Genomic DNA, 13,616 nt, shown 5'->3' with positions numbered 1-13,616 from the left:
ACTCCCAGAGGGAGGAGCAATGTTATGGGAAGGTGACTTGAAGATGACTATTTACAGAAGGAATAGGTCAACTCATATCTTTAACCTTGGGAGAACCGCTGCAGTTCCCAGTGAAGGGACAGAAAAGGAATGGAATTGTACTTTTGTTGTCTCATAATTTTGTAAATCAATATTAAGCCACTAATAAAAACCTTTCAAAATGTGAATCATCTGTGTTCAGGCAGTGGCACTCCCAGTTGAGTGCACATATTGACATGTGCAAGGACCCAGTTTCAAGCCCTTGGCCTCCATCTGCAGGGAAGAAGCTTCATGAGCAGTGAAGCCAGGATGCAGGCATGTCCCTGTCTCTCTCCTTCTTTCTCCACAACCCCTGTCAGTTTCTTTCTGTCCTATCAAATATGAAGGAAACAAAAACCAAAAAAAGAAAAGGAAAGGAAAAATAAATGGTCACTAGGGTTAGTGGATTCATTGTGGAAGTACCTCACCCCAAATGATAACCCTGGTGGAAAAAGAAAATCTGAAAATGGTAGAATTTTGTATTCAGTTATCAAAATAATGTAGTAGCATAATTTTGTAAGTTTGGAAATAGATTAAAGATGCCATCTTAAGAAACAAAAGCAAATTAATATGTAAAGTATGATGGATTCCTTGTGCAGGCACCAATCCCCAGCAATAACCCTGGTTTTGAAAGCAAACAATAACAACAACAACAAAACTGAAAATAATGATGTTGAGATAAAGAAGTTAAAAGAATCTTTAAATCTATAGCAAACAGGTAAACAGTGACAAGTCAGCCCACATATCCTTGTAGACACTATATAGAAGCCAGTGTGCAGACATCAGAAAAAACAACAGTGCTGTTGGGGGATGGTCTAGACATGAATTGCAGTAGATAATGAAAAATAAAATTGTTTCTAGAATGTGATTAGTACTCTTTTTAGTTACATAGCCTTTCCTCTCATTGTACACATTCTAGTGTTAATGAATCTAGTTTCCTTGATACTTGATTAAAACCAAGGGCGAAAGACAGTGATAATGAGGAACAATAAATAACTTCCAAAAAGCCCCCAGGGTTGAGTCACTCACCATCTGGGCGGCCAGTCTCAGTGAAGATTCATGTGAACACCATACCTCTGGACCTGTACGGAGACTTTGCATGAAGTCTTGGAAGAGTGTCTGTCACACTCATGCTTAATGTACCCAAGTGTGGATTAACTAGGGGACAGGTGACCCTTTCAAATCACATGTAGGAACAACTCCAAATTCAGTTAAACTCGGTCCTCTTGCTTGTCTCCAAGACATCCACAGAGCACCCCCTGGTCTCTTCCCTGGCTGGCGAGTTTTTTCACCCGCCTGTTGCTGCTTCTGCTGTTCAGACCTCTTTTAATGTGGATTTCCATGTTCACTACAGGCTGTGTTGCAGAATAGACTCAGTGCCCTGTTTTTTGTTATTTAAGTTTCAGGTGATCTTCAAGGGTTTTATTCAACAACTTCTTCTTTGGGACACCATCTTTGAAGTTTCTGAGTTTTCCTTATGCTTTGATCTGATAAATTAGGCCTTGAAGACTGACTGCTCAGCCTCCTTAAATGTTCCTGCTGTGCACTGTTTCCTCCTGGTGGAGGCCTTGGTGCTGTTGCCTGACCTCTTCAACAGTCCTTTTCATCAGCTCAACTCCCAGAACTTGCTGCACCACCTGGTTTGAATGGGAACATTCCTCGTCCTCATCTATTTTCCATGAAGTTTTGCTGCTCCAAGAGTTTTAGTTTCCTCTTCCTCTCCTTTTGTTTGGCAGGGTGGGGAGGACCTCAGGCTTCTAGCGTGTCTCATCACTCTGGCTGGTGTTGCCCATTCATATAGAGATAGACTGAAACACCACTGCTGGGGTCGGATGGTGGCACATGTTACAGTGTGCAAGGACCCGGTGTCAAGCCACCAGGCCCCATCTGCAGGGTTGGGGGACAAGCTTCACCAGTGGTGAAGCAGGGCTGCAGGTGTCTCTCTGTCTCTATCCCTCTGTATCTCCCCCTTTCAATTTCTGGCTATTTCTATCCAACAAATAAAGATGAAAGAAAGGAAGAATGAGGGACCTGGGTGGTGGCACCGCGGGTTAAGAGCACAAGGGACGAAGTGCAAGGACTGGCATAAGGCTCCAGGTTCCAGCACCGGGCTCCTCACCTGCAGGGGGTTCGCTTGATAGGTGGTGAATTAGGTCTACAGGTGTCTTTCTTTCTCTTCCATCTCTGTCTCCCCCTCTTCTCTGGATCTCTCTCTGACTTTACCAACATCAATAACAATAGAGAGAGAGGTAGAGAGAGGGTGAAAGGGAGAAAGGAAGGAAGGAATAAAGAAAGAGAAAGAAAGAAAGAAAGAAAGAAAGAAAATAAAGAAAGAAAGAAAGAAAGAATGAAAGAAAGAAAGAAAGAAAGAAAGAAAGAAAGAAAGAACCACTCTCTGAAACTTGCTCTGGCGCTGTGGTACCTCACTACATGGTACTAGAACGTGAATCTGGACCACGTGCATTGCAAGGTTCTTGTCCTGCCTGATGGACAACATCTCCAGTCCTCTTTCTTAACTTTTTATTTCATTTTTATCTGATTCTTGTGTTTTTAAATTTTATGATTAGTTTGTAAAAGTCCAGTGTATACTGCCATCTCACACCCACCACCAGAGTCCTGAATCCCAAACACTCCACTACCCAGAAATGACCGCTAGAGTTCTCACAAGTCTTACACTTTGCTTGATTCTGTTTTGTTTTTTCAAGTTCATATGCTTCAGTTCTCTATATCCCACATGAGTGAAACCATCTGAGAGTGGTATTTAATGCCTTTATTTATATCTAGAAACAAAATCGTCAGTTCTATCCATTTTGTCCTGAAAGACACAATACCATCTTTTTGATTGCTGAGTAGTATTCCACTGAATATATATCCCATAAATTCTTTAGCCAGTCTTCTGATGATGGGCATTTAGGCTGCTTCCACTCTTTGACTATTGTGAATAATGCAGCTATGAACATAAGAGTGTCTATGTCCCTTCACATTAGTGTTTGAGTGTACTTTGGATACATGCCTGTATGGAGTTATGGGATACATGTATTGCATGGAATATTACTGTGCATTCAACAATATGATTACATACAGAACTTTTAGACAAGTTGTTCAATTTTCTTGAAATATGCCACTGAGTCTTGATAGGGGTTGCATTGTAATTGTAGATTAGTTTTGGTTAGAAAGACCATTTAATATTGTTTATTCTTCCAATCCAGGGACAAGGAATGTTTTTCAATTCTTGTGTGTCTTTCTCTATTTCTTTTAACAGTGCCCTATAGTTTTCCTTTATGTGTTTGTGTGGTTTATTTTTTTGAACCTCCTTTGTGAGACCATCTCAAGGAATTTTATGTTTTTGGTTTTGATTGTAAATGTAATTGAGTCTTTTATTTCACTCTCTTCTGACTTTTTTTTGAATACAGAAGTGCCACAAATTTATGAGTATTGACTTTATATCCTGTTACTTTATGAAATTTATTAAATACTTCAGCAGTTTGTCCGTAGAGCCTTGAGGTTCTCCAGATATGTTATCAGTCATTAGCAAATAGTGCTAGTTTAATTTTTCTTTCTAATTTGCATATATTTGATATCTATTTCCTGTCTGGTTGCAGTGGTGAGGACTTCAGTGACTTTAGTGAATAACAGTGGAGGTAGTGGACATCCTTGTTTGGTTTTCCCCATTGAGAATGATGTTAGCAGTGGGTTTGTCTTAATGGTGTTTACTAGGCTGAGTAAATGTCCTTCTTTTCTCAATTTCTGGAGTGTCTTTATTAAAATTGGCTAATGGATCATGTCAAATTATTTTTCACCATTAGTTGATATGACAGTGTGATTTTTTTCTTTTCCTTCTCTTCTCCCTCTCTCTTTCTGGTATGATAGATTTTATTGATTGGCTTTCAGATATTGATCCATTCCTGTTTCTCAGGGATGAATCCCACTTTTACTTGATGAATTATTTTCTTGACATGTTAGACTCGTGTTTCAGTGTTTTTTTTAAACAAAGTGATTGTAATTTCTTTTTTATTATTATTTTAATGTATTTATTTATAAAATGGAAACACTGCTACAAACACTTGTATATTTATGGAATGGAGGAAATGATTTTCTAAGGAGAATAAAAAAGAACTGCACCAGGAAAGGCAAAAACACCAAATAACACATCAAATTCATGCATTTCCTTTTAAGTTGCACATCACCTGTTCATACTTAGTTGAAGCTTTTCTCCCTTGCTCAAGATTAACTGCAGCTGCCATAAGTAAACATGTTTTCTGTGAGATCATAACTACTTGGTCAGAAGGACAAAACTGGGACATCTATGAGAAATGGCCAGAATACTAATAAATAGTAATAATCCTTCCAGATGAACACAAAAAGAATAAGAATGAATTAGATAATTCAGCTAAAAAAGCATCTCACTAAGAATTATATAGACTATAACATTGATTATTGGTTTCAATTTTCTAATTTCTCACTGATTTTAGCACCTCCCTAGAAATAAAAACATTTTATTTACCTGAAAAAAAATACAAATTGATTGAAAAACCTAAATGATTCCTTTTCCCCATCATGTCAGTGCTTTAAAACATAACGATAAACAGTAGCTCTTTGAGGGCTTTTAACTATTTGTCTCCCATGTCGATTGTTGCTTCTTCTCTTCCTCACTTAATTCAAGTGCCTGTAGGTGTCTCTCTCTTTCCCTGTCTCTATCTTCCTGTCCTCTCTCAAATTCTCTCTGTCCTATTCAACAACAGTGACAACAGTGTTAATAACAACGATAAGCAACAAAAGGGAAAATAGCCTCCAGGAGCAGTGGAGCCCCAGCAATAACCCCAGAGGTTTAAAAAAATCAACATTTTTCATGTGAAATCATAGGAAACTGAAAAAAAGATATGGCTCTTACCTCCACAGAGCCCTGCTGCCTCACTAGGGAAAGACAGAAACAGGTTGGGGGTATGGACACACCTGTCAATGCCCATTTCCAGTGGAGAAGCAATTACAGAAGTCACAACTCTACTTTCTGCACCCCATAAAATCTTTGGTCCAGGGGCTGGGTGTTAGGGAAGCGGTTTAAGCGCACATGGCACAAAGCTCCAGGATTGGTGTAAGGATCCTAGTTTGAGCTCCCAGTTCCCCAACTGCAGGGTGGACACTTCATAAGTGGTGAAGCAGGTCTGCAGGTATCTGTCTTTCTCTCCCCACCTCTGTCATCCCATCCTCTCTGGATTTCTCTCTGTCCTATACAACAACAATAGGAATGGCAATAATAACAGCAATAACAACAAGGACAAAAGAATGGAAAATAATGACCTGCAGGAGCAGTGGACTGTAGTGCAGGCACCAAGCCCCAGCTGTACTCCTGGAGGCAAAAAAAAGAAATATTTGGTCCATTCTCGCAGAGGGATAAAGATTAGGGAACCTTCCAGTAGAGGGGAGGGTATAGGGAACTCTGGTGACTGGAATTGTATGGGATTGCACTTCTCTTAACCCACAATCTTCTTAATCATTATTAAATCACTAATTTAAAAAAAAGATAAAAAATCTGTAAAAACAAAGAAGCACACTATCTTCTAGGTGCCTTCTTAGTAACTTTCTGAAGCACCACATCTAATCTGTAGTATATTTAGGAAAGAGTTTAGCCTAGCTAGCTTAACACAAATACTAAAGAAAACATGTTCTCTGTACACTTGTTGAGGGAGGAACATTGATTGTTTTTTTTTCTATTTTTATTAGTGATTTAATAATGAGTCTGTTGTTGTTATTGTTGAGTCATATGATTTATTATCATTTGTTATCCGTCTCTTGTCAGTTATGTGACATCCAGGTATCTTCTGCCAAATTCTGTGTTACCTTTGTGTGTGTGTGTGTGTGTGTGTGTGTGTGTGTTTATTTTAGAAGAAGCTGTTAAGTTTGTAGAAGCTGTAAAATTTGTTGTAGTCCCAGTAGTTTAACCTTGTTTTAGTTTTGCTTACTCATAGCAATGAGTCTCCAAATAGAGCCTGATGTTAAACTGTGGATGTTTTCCACCAATGTTTTCTTTATATTTTTTATTCTCAGTTCCAATAACCAGATCTTTGACCCATTTTGAGTTAATTTGGCATATGGTATTAAGGGGTGGTGAAGTTTCATTTTGCTGCAATTGACTACCCAGCCTCAGCTATTGAACTGGCCTTCTTTCCACTCACTGAAAAGGTTTTAGTCCTTTATTATGTATGCACATGTGGGTTTATTTTCCCTTTTTGCCCTTGCTTTTTATTGTTGTAGTTATTATTGTTGTTGTCATTGATGTCATCATTGTTAGATAGGACAGAGAGAAATGGAGAGAGGAGTTGAAGACAAAGGGAGAGAGAAAGATAGACACCTGCAGACCTGCTTCACCACCTGTGAAGTGACCCCCCCTGCAGCCTCTCTCCATTTCTCTCTATCCTATCCAATGACAACGATGATATCAACAACAGTAACTACAATAATAATAATAATAATAATCCCAGGCATTAGTAAGCTCTAAAAGACATGAGCCTATCATTCAGAAATGTGAAATTGGGTATGTATGGAACAGGCTTCCAAAAATTCTGACATTGTAAGGAAAGAGATGCTTGCTAACACGCATGTACAAGAAAGACTGAGAACACAATCAAATTTACCCTGAAGTTCATAAAATTTAAGCAGAGACACACATGACCTCGGCTGATTCCAGAAATGCCCAGGTGAGGCCTCAGCAAGGGGCTAATGTGAGCCTTGAACAAAAAATAGAGATCATATAAGTACAGAATTATAGGATAAATTTTATTATATAAATAAACAGAAAAATACAACAAACGACTATATACCAATATATGACACTATTGATGGGATAATGGTGCCTGTAAAGGGCCAGAGCAGTGCATTGTGGGTGGCCCTGTCCCCACAGCCCATCAGAAACTCAGTGTTAGGCTCCGGGGCAGTCTGGGTCAATACAGGTGGCCGTGTCGGAGCCCTGTGCCGATGAATGAACATGGAGCACTGCCTAGTGCTTTCCACGTCACAGTAGGCAGTGGCCTTAATCCTCTGATCCACAGCCACTGACATACTCTTGTTCTTATCTCTGTCAAGAGAACTGCCCATGGTCCAGGTAGAGTCACCCCCAGCGCAGAGACCTGTGAGCATAGCAGTGGGTTTAGCAATGGACAAAGGAGGAGCCCTAGGGAGCAGAGCAGAGGCAGTGAGAGGATGAAGGGCTTGGAGAACCAAGGGGCCGAGGGTCCACTTCCTCACTGAAACCATGGTAGAGGGAGAGATGGGAGAGCAAACCCAGTCTTAAGTCGAGGAGATGATTCCTGCATATCAGCAGGGAAATGTTTAATGAGGAGTTGAGGTATGTGACCTTGTGTTTTACTGAACTTAATATTTGTAACTGGAATCCAGATAAATTCAATATGGAGTCTCAGCAGAGAGAACGCCTTGAGGAAGAATGCCACATCTCCTTACACTCACTCTACACCCAGAGAGTCCTCTGAGGCTGAGCACAGGCAGCTGCAGAGAACCAGAGTCCTGTGTCACCCTGTCAGGCTTGGTCCTTCTGTGCTGGACATTATTTGGAGGAAGAGCTTATGATCCCTCAGTGACCAAACAAGAGAGATGCTCTATCTGTGGGGGCTGAGTGGGATGAATAAACAGGCTAGCTTATTAAATTGATCTGTCTTCGGGAGTTGGGCGGTAGCACAGTGGGTTAAACACACATGTTGCAAAACACAAGAACCAGATTAAGGATCTCAGTTTGAGCCCCCAGCTCCCCACCTGCAGGGGAGTCGCTTCACAGTTGGTGAAGCAGGTCTGCAGGTGTCTATCTCTCCCCCTCTCTGTCTTCCTGTCCTCCTTCCATTTCTCTCTGTACTATGCAACAACAACAGCATATATAATAACTACAACAATAAAACAAGGACAACAAAAGGAAATAAATATTAAAATTTTTTTCAATGTTCTATCTTCAATGTTTACGCAAGATTTGTTTTATGAATACATCAGGGTTGATGGGGTATGAATACAACCTTGAAAATGTAAGTCAGTACTTCTGTATTAGAATTATCATAATAAAAATATCTTAACCCATTATATTCTGATCCAAAAAATACCAACTAGCACTTTTCTTTAAGGCACAAAGATTGGTGGGAGAGTTTTAGCATTATATTGGGGAAAGGTGAGGGACTGGATAGAAGGACCATTTTAAAGACACCTGATAACACATAGACTTTCAGTCTAGTTTCATGATGATCTGGGCCTGAAGATGACTTGGGAAATGAGGCTGCTCTGGGGGTGGAATTGAGAGTTTCACTGTAACAGGAACCCCAAGGCTTCTCCAATACAAGCTCAGAATAGAGTACTGTCCATTCCTGCAACTCTGAGTTGCTCCACTTCTACCAGAGTCAGGGGAGACGCGCATGGTTTCTGGGGGCTTCTAGATCCCTGCCAATCCTGCCCTCCCTCCCATGGGATTGGTTTTCAGTGTCATGAGCTTGTTTCAGGAAGGAAGATCTGACCTGGATCAAGGTATACACAGGCACCCAGGAGGTCCCCTCTCCCCTGCTGGTCTTCACATGCGAGGCTGGGGGACTCCTGTGCTTCCTGTGGAAACTCCTCAGTGGCCAGCATTTGGCCCACTTCATGCTCCTGCAGATGTTTGCCACCTAGATGGAGAGAAACCTCAGTTTAGGTCCAGGCTGACCATGAAGAGACTCACCTCACTGTAAGTGTGACACAAGGGCCTTCTGGACCTTCTGTGCAAAGAAGGAGATGTCTCTGTGTCTCTGTGTTTCTATATCACTGTGTCCCTGAATCTGACAGGAGACCTTGCCCTCACTTGTGCCCAAGAAAAGAGTTGACAAAATAAAGAGGAAGATGCTCTTATTCATTCCTGTGCCTGGAATGCCATGAATTCCTCATGAGGAAGAGCTCTACAGAGCAGCCCAATCTGCCACAGAGAAAGAAGTAGAGAAGCAAGGACTGTCCCTAGAGCCTGTTACAGAGCAGTGAGTTGGTCACTGTCTACTGAATGCACGGAGGCCTGTTGCCTGCGCTTTTCCCTGTCAGAAGGTATTGAAGCAAAGCTGGAAACCATTTACTCTGTCTTTACAGTTAATGTCTCACTCTAGTCAACCTCTTCTCAGATTGCCCTGACACTCACTTGCAGGTGGCTTTCTGGTTTCTTCCAGCCTGGAATTCGCATCCTGGAAGAGAAGGAAGGCAGGGTCACAACAAGCCTTTGCAGTGAACAGTGGTAGAACACATTTCCCAGCAGCTCTGTTTCCCCAGAGAGAGAGCCCTGTGTCCAGGACCAAAGCTATTTGACCTTTGGGGTGACTGTGGTTGAGTCGACACTGTAGATTTGAGTGAATCCTTGGGTTTTCAGTGCATGTTCAGAAGTGTGTTGACAACGATATGTGGATTTCTTCCTGCTTGCTCTCTAGTCTCAGGATATACACACAGGTAAATCCCAGTTGAGTGAGTAATTCATAATTTAAAATGTCAAATATTTCAACTATCTACTCAAATGCTTTGAAAAAAAGCAGCTCCCCCCACCCCCCTTGATGAGAAGCATTGCCTGGTGTATGAAGAAGCAGGAAAATGTCATCAATGCTGCAGAGTGAAGGCCAACCCTGACATGATGCAGCTGTTCAAATTATGCAAAAAAATAATAAAAGAAATAATGAAAAGAAAGCAGGCTAGGAGGTGGTGCAGCTGGTTAGGCACACACCTTACCAAGTCAAGAACCCAGGGCTGAACCCTCACTCCCTACCTGTAGTGGGGAGGCTTCCTTAGAGGTGAAGCAGGTCTGCAGGTGTCTATCTCTCTTGAGTGGGCAGAGGTGGGTTATGGTGCACAAGGTTAAGCGTACATAGTACAGACTGCAAGGACCTACATAAGGATCCCGGTTCAGTTCGAGCCCCTGCTCCTGATCTGCATGGGGGTCACTTCACAAGTGGTGAAGCAGGTCTGCAGTGTCTCTTTCTCTCTCCTCTATCTTCCCCTCCCCTCTCAATTTCTCTTTGTCCTATCAAAAAAAAAAGGAAAAATCAAAAAAATATCCATAAAAGTAGTGGATCTGTAGTGCAGCAATGAGCCCCAGCAATAACCCTGAAGGGAGGGAGAGAGATAGAGAGAGAGGGAGGAAACAAAAGGAAAGGAAAAAAGGAAAAGAAAGGAAAGGAAAGGAAAAGAAAGGGAAAGAAAATGAGGTCAGTATTTTCTCTTCACTTGAAGAGCCATCCTTGAATTGGGTTTGTTGTACTGCACCGAAGTAAAGGACTAGGGCGAATGGTTGTTCCAGTCCTGGTGCATGATGGGGGAGGAGGAGCTGGGCTGGGAGTGAAGTGTTTTGCAGAAAACTGAGAAAATGTACATATGTGCCAACAACTGTTTACTGTTTACTGTACACCATTAATCCCCCCATGAATAAAAAGTAAAAAAAAAAATCCTGGCCAGGGAAAATTATCTACAGGAAACAATGCAAACCACGTTGTACATGCAAGAGTTAATTGGGAAAACAATCCTAGCTAATAGAAAAGCTGTCTCGTGAAAATTATTTGGTGCAAGAGACATCAAGGATTGATATTAGGGCAATCTGAAAAAAAAAGTTAACTTTTCAGATGCAATGTTCTTTCAAAGTTTAAGTCATGTGACCACTAAGGACTGTTGCATATAGTCCCAGTTTCCTTTTCTGTGTATACACAGACCTGTGTGTCTGTAGAAAGATACACTTTTCTATCTGGTACATTCTGGATTCTTCCCTCATCTCTAGACCTCTTTCTGTCCAAGGCAGAAGCTTGGAGTGTAAGTTCTAGTCTTAGAAACACTTACAATGATGTCTTCCACCTGCTTTCGGAGGGTGTTCTGGAAGTCCAAAATCTCATTCTGAATGTTCCTAATCAAGTCCACAAGTGACCCAGAACAGAAGAATATCTGTTAGATCATGTGCAAGTCAACTTACGTTTTGACTAGTCACTTCAGTATTTTGCACGCCTTTTTCAAGATATCAACATACTCAGCAAGATCTAATGACGAGATATACAAATGTATTTCTGGAAAATGAGACCAAATCCTAGAAAACATATATTGTTAGGTCTCTGAGAGCAGGGCTCCAGATCCTGTCTTCACAGCTTTCCTGTCTGGAGTCCAGGCCAGAACCTCCCTGGGTTGTAGAGCTGGCAGGTGCATTTGCTTTGAGAACCACCCCTCAGAGAAACCTGCCCTTAAGTCTGGGCAGGTGAATACATGGTCCAGGGTGATGTTAGCTCCCATCACAGAGTGTAGAGAAGGGGGACAAGAGGGAGAAGCATTGACTGCTAGGACTCTGCATTCTGAGAACTTGAAGATTTGAAATACCATGGCCTGGGAGGTAACACAAAGGAAAAAGGTCTCAAGCATGAGATCCTAGTTCAATTCTTGGAAGCACATGTACCAGAGGGATGTCTGGTTCTTACTCTCTCTCCTCCTATCTTTCTCATTAATAAAATAATGTCTTATAAAAAAGATTTGAAATACCTGAACTAAGGACATACCTATGAAACTCATTGTACCATTGCTCCATTTTGTCGACTGAACTGAAATCCAAGAGAAGGGCAGAAAAGAAGTTAAAATGCACAAAATTCACACAAACATATTGTGAGTATTTCCCCCACCAATAAAAAGTAAAAACAAATAATAAATAAAATAAAATAAAGTTATCCCGTCCAGGGGGAAATTATCTACAGGAAACAACAACAACAACAAAATCAACATGTAAACATCAACATCAGGTTGTTATTGGTGGGACTGTGTGAGTCAGGAGGCCTGTCCTGCTCATTGGGTGGTGAGAGGCCCAGCTCTCTGACAGATAGTTTGCTGCGTGTTGGCAAGGAAATCTTCTAGCTGGAGGAGAAATTGGGTTGAGGCTCAGGTGGTGGTGCCAGTGGTTAATTGCACATGTTACCATGCACAAGGACCCAGGTTCAAACCCCTGCAGGTTTGAACCCAGGTTCTAAGCCCCACCTGCAGAGGGCTTAGAAGCTGCATGTGTTTGCTTGAATCACAACCATTGGGGGACAGTCGAGAGCATACAGCTATCCTTGTAGGGGTCAGAGCACATGTGGCAAATTGACCCCCAGATGGAGCTGTGCCCCCCCGCCCAGGTGAATCATATGGAGACAGGGCCGGGCTGCAGTCTTACTGAAAAGAGACCACGAAGCTGCGGTCATCCCAGCCCAAGACCAGCGATGTGAGGGCTCTCGCTCCATTCCTTGAGTTGTGTGCCACCCACATGTCCAGCAGGGGCACCCAGTACTTGATTCTGCAGTCACTCTTGAACCTGGAGAGGGAACAGAGCACAGAGCAGTTAGCTGGCATCTCCAGCATTCTGAGAGCAGCTGGGTTTCTCCTGGGGAGATGGTGGGTGTGTTTCTGTGGCTCCTTCCCCTCTGAGCTGAGCCTTGAGAGCACAGCAGAGGGAGGGCTGGGGCCTGAGAGCTGTGTGCTGACTGGAGCCGGGCCCAGGATGTCCCTGAACACTCCTTACCAGTGGGAGGAAAGCAGCCATTTTCCTGAACATTGCAGAACAATTAGATACCCCCCCCATATTTATGAGCTCGCTTTTTATGAGAACCTTTCACTCAGTTAGCATCTTTCCTGTTGCTTGCTTGTTAGCCATAATGGTCCATGATCATATTTCCCTTATTAATTGTATGGAAATTGCAATTAATATATTAGTTCATTATTGTCATCCTGAAAGTGCTTGAGGATACTAATAAAATAAATCATGCATTACAGTGTTAGTTAAGAATATTTTCTGGATGTCTACCCCTCACCACAGAGTTTTTACTTTGGTGCCCTACTTACGATTTGGTCAGGTCCTGCTTTTAGTTTCCCTTTCAGATCTTCTTACTCAACTTCTGTTGATGAGTGGGATCATACCCCTACTACCCTATGTTTTTGTTAACTTATCCTTTCTTTAAATAAAAAAAAATTTTAAAGAATATTTTCTGGGCTGGGCGGTAGTGCGCAAGGACCCGGGTTCAAGCCCCGTCCCCACCTGCAGAGGGAAAGCTTCGCAAGTAGTGAAGCAGGGCTGTAGGTGACTCTCTGTTTTTCTCCTCCCTATCATCCTCTTCCTTCTCGATTTATGGCTGTCTCTATCCAATAAGTAAATAAAGATAATTTTTTTTAAAGTTTAAAAGAATATTTTCTATGAGTCCCAAACAATTAAGTTGAATTTTCCATATCTATTATTTTTAATTGCCACTGAGGTTATCACTGTGGCTTGGTGGCTACATGATGAATCCACTGTTTTTGTGGGTCATTTTCCTGGTTTTTGTTTGTTTGTTTTAATATATACTTATTTATGTATTTATTCCCTTTTCTTGTCCTTGTTTTTTTATTGTTGTGGTTATTATTGTTGTTGATGATGATGATATTGTTGTTGGATAGGACAGAGTGAAATGGAGAGAGGAGGGGAAGATAGAGGGAAGAGAAAGATAGATACCTGCAGACCTGCTTCACCGCTTGTGAAGCGACTCTCCTGCAGGTGGGGAGCCAGTGGCTTGAACCAGGATCCTAATGTTGGT

The 13,616-nt window shown here is 41.8% G+C and overlaps 1 long non-coding RNA gene across 1 annotated transcript in view; it reads right to left on the bottom strand.

Moving 5' to 3' along the window:
- Positions 1–10,945, bottom strand: part of LOC132536123 (uncharacterized) — an 82,063-nt gene extending 71,118 nt beyond the window's left edge. Inside the window, exons 1-2 of the long non-coding RNA XR_009547794.1 lie at positions 10,879–10,945; positions 9,206–9,248 (exon numbers count right to left, since the gene is read on the bottom strand). This is a non-coding gene — a long non-coding RNA (uncharacterized LOC132536123). The remainder of the gene's footprint in view (positions 1–9,205; positions 9,249–10,878) is intronic.
- Between the last annotated feature and the right edge of the window lie 2,671 nt (positions 10,946–13,616).

This window comes from Erinaceus europaeus, assembly GCF_950295315.1.
Source record: "Erinaceus europaeus chromosome 6 unlocalized genomic scaffold, mEriEur2.1 SUPER_6_unloc_12, whole genome shotgun sequence".
Lineage (NCBI taxonomy): Eukaryota > Metazoa > Chordata > Mammalia > Eulipotyphla > Erinaceidae > Erinaceus > Erinaceus europaeus.
This window is presented reverse-complemented; position numbering and strand designations above follow the sequence as displayed.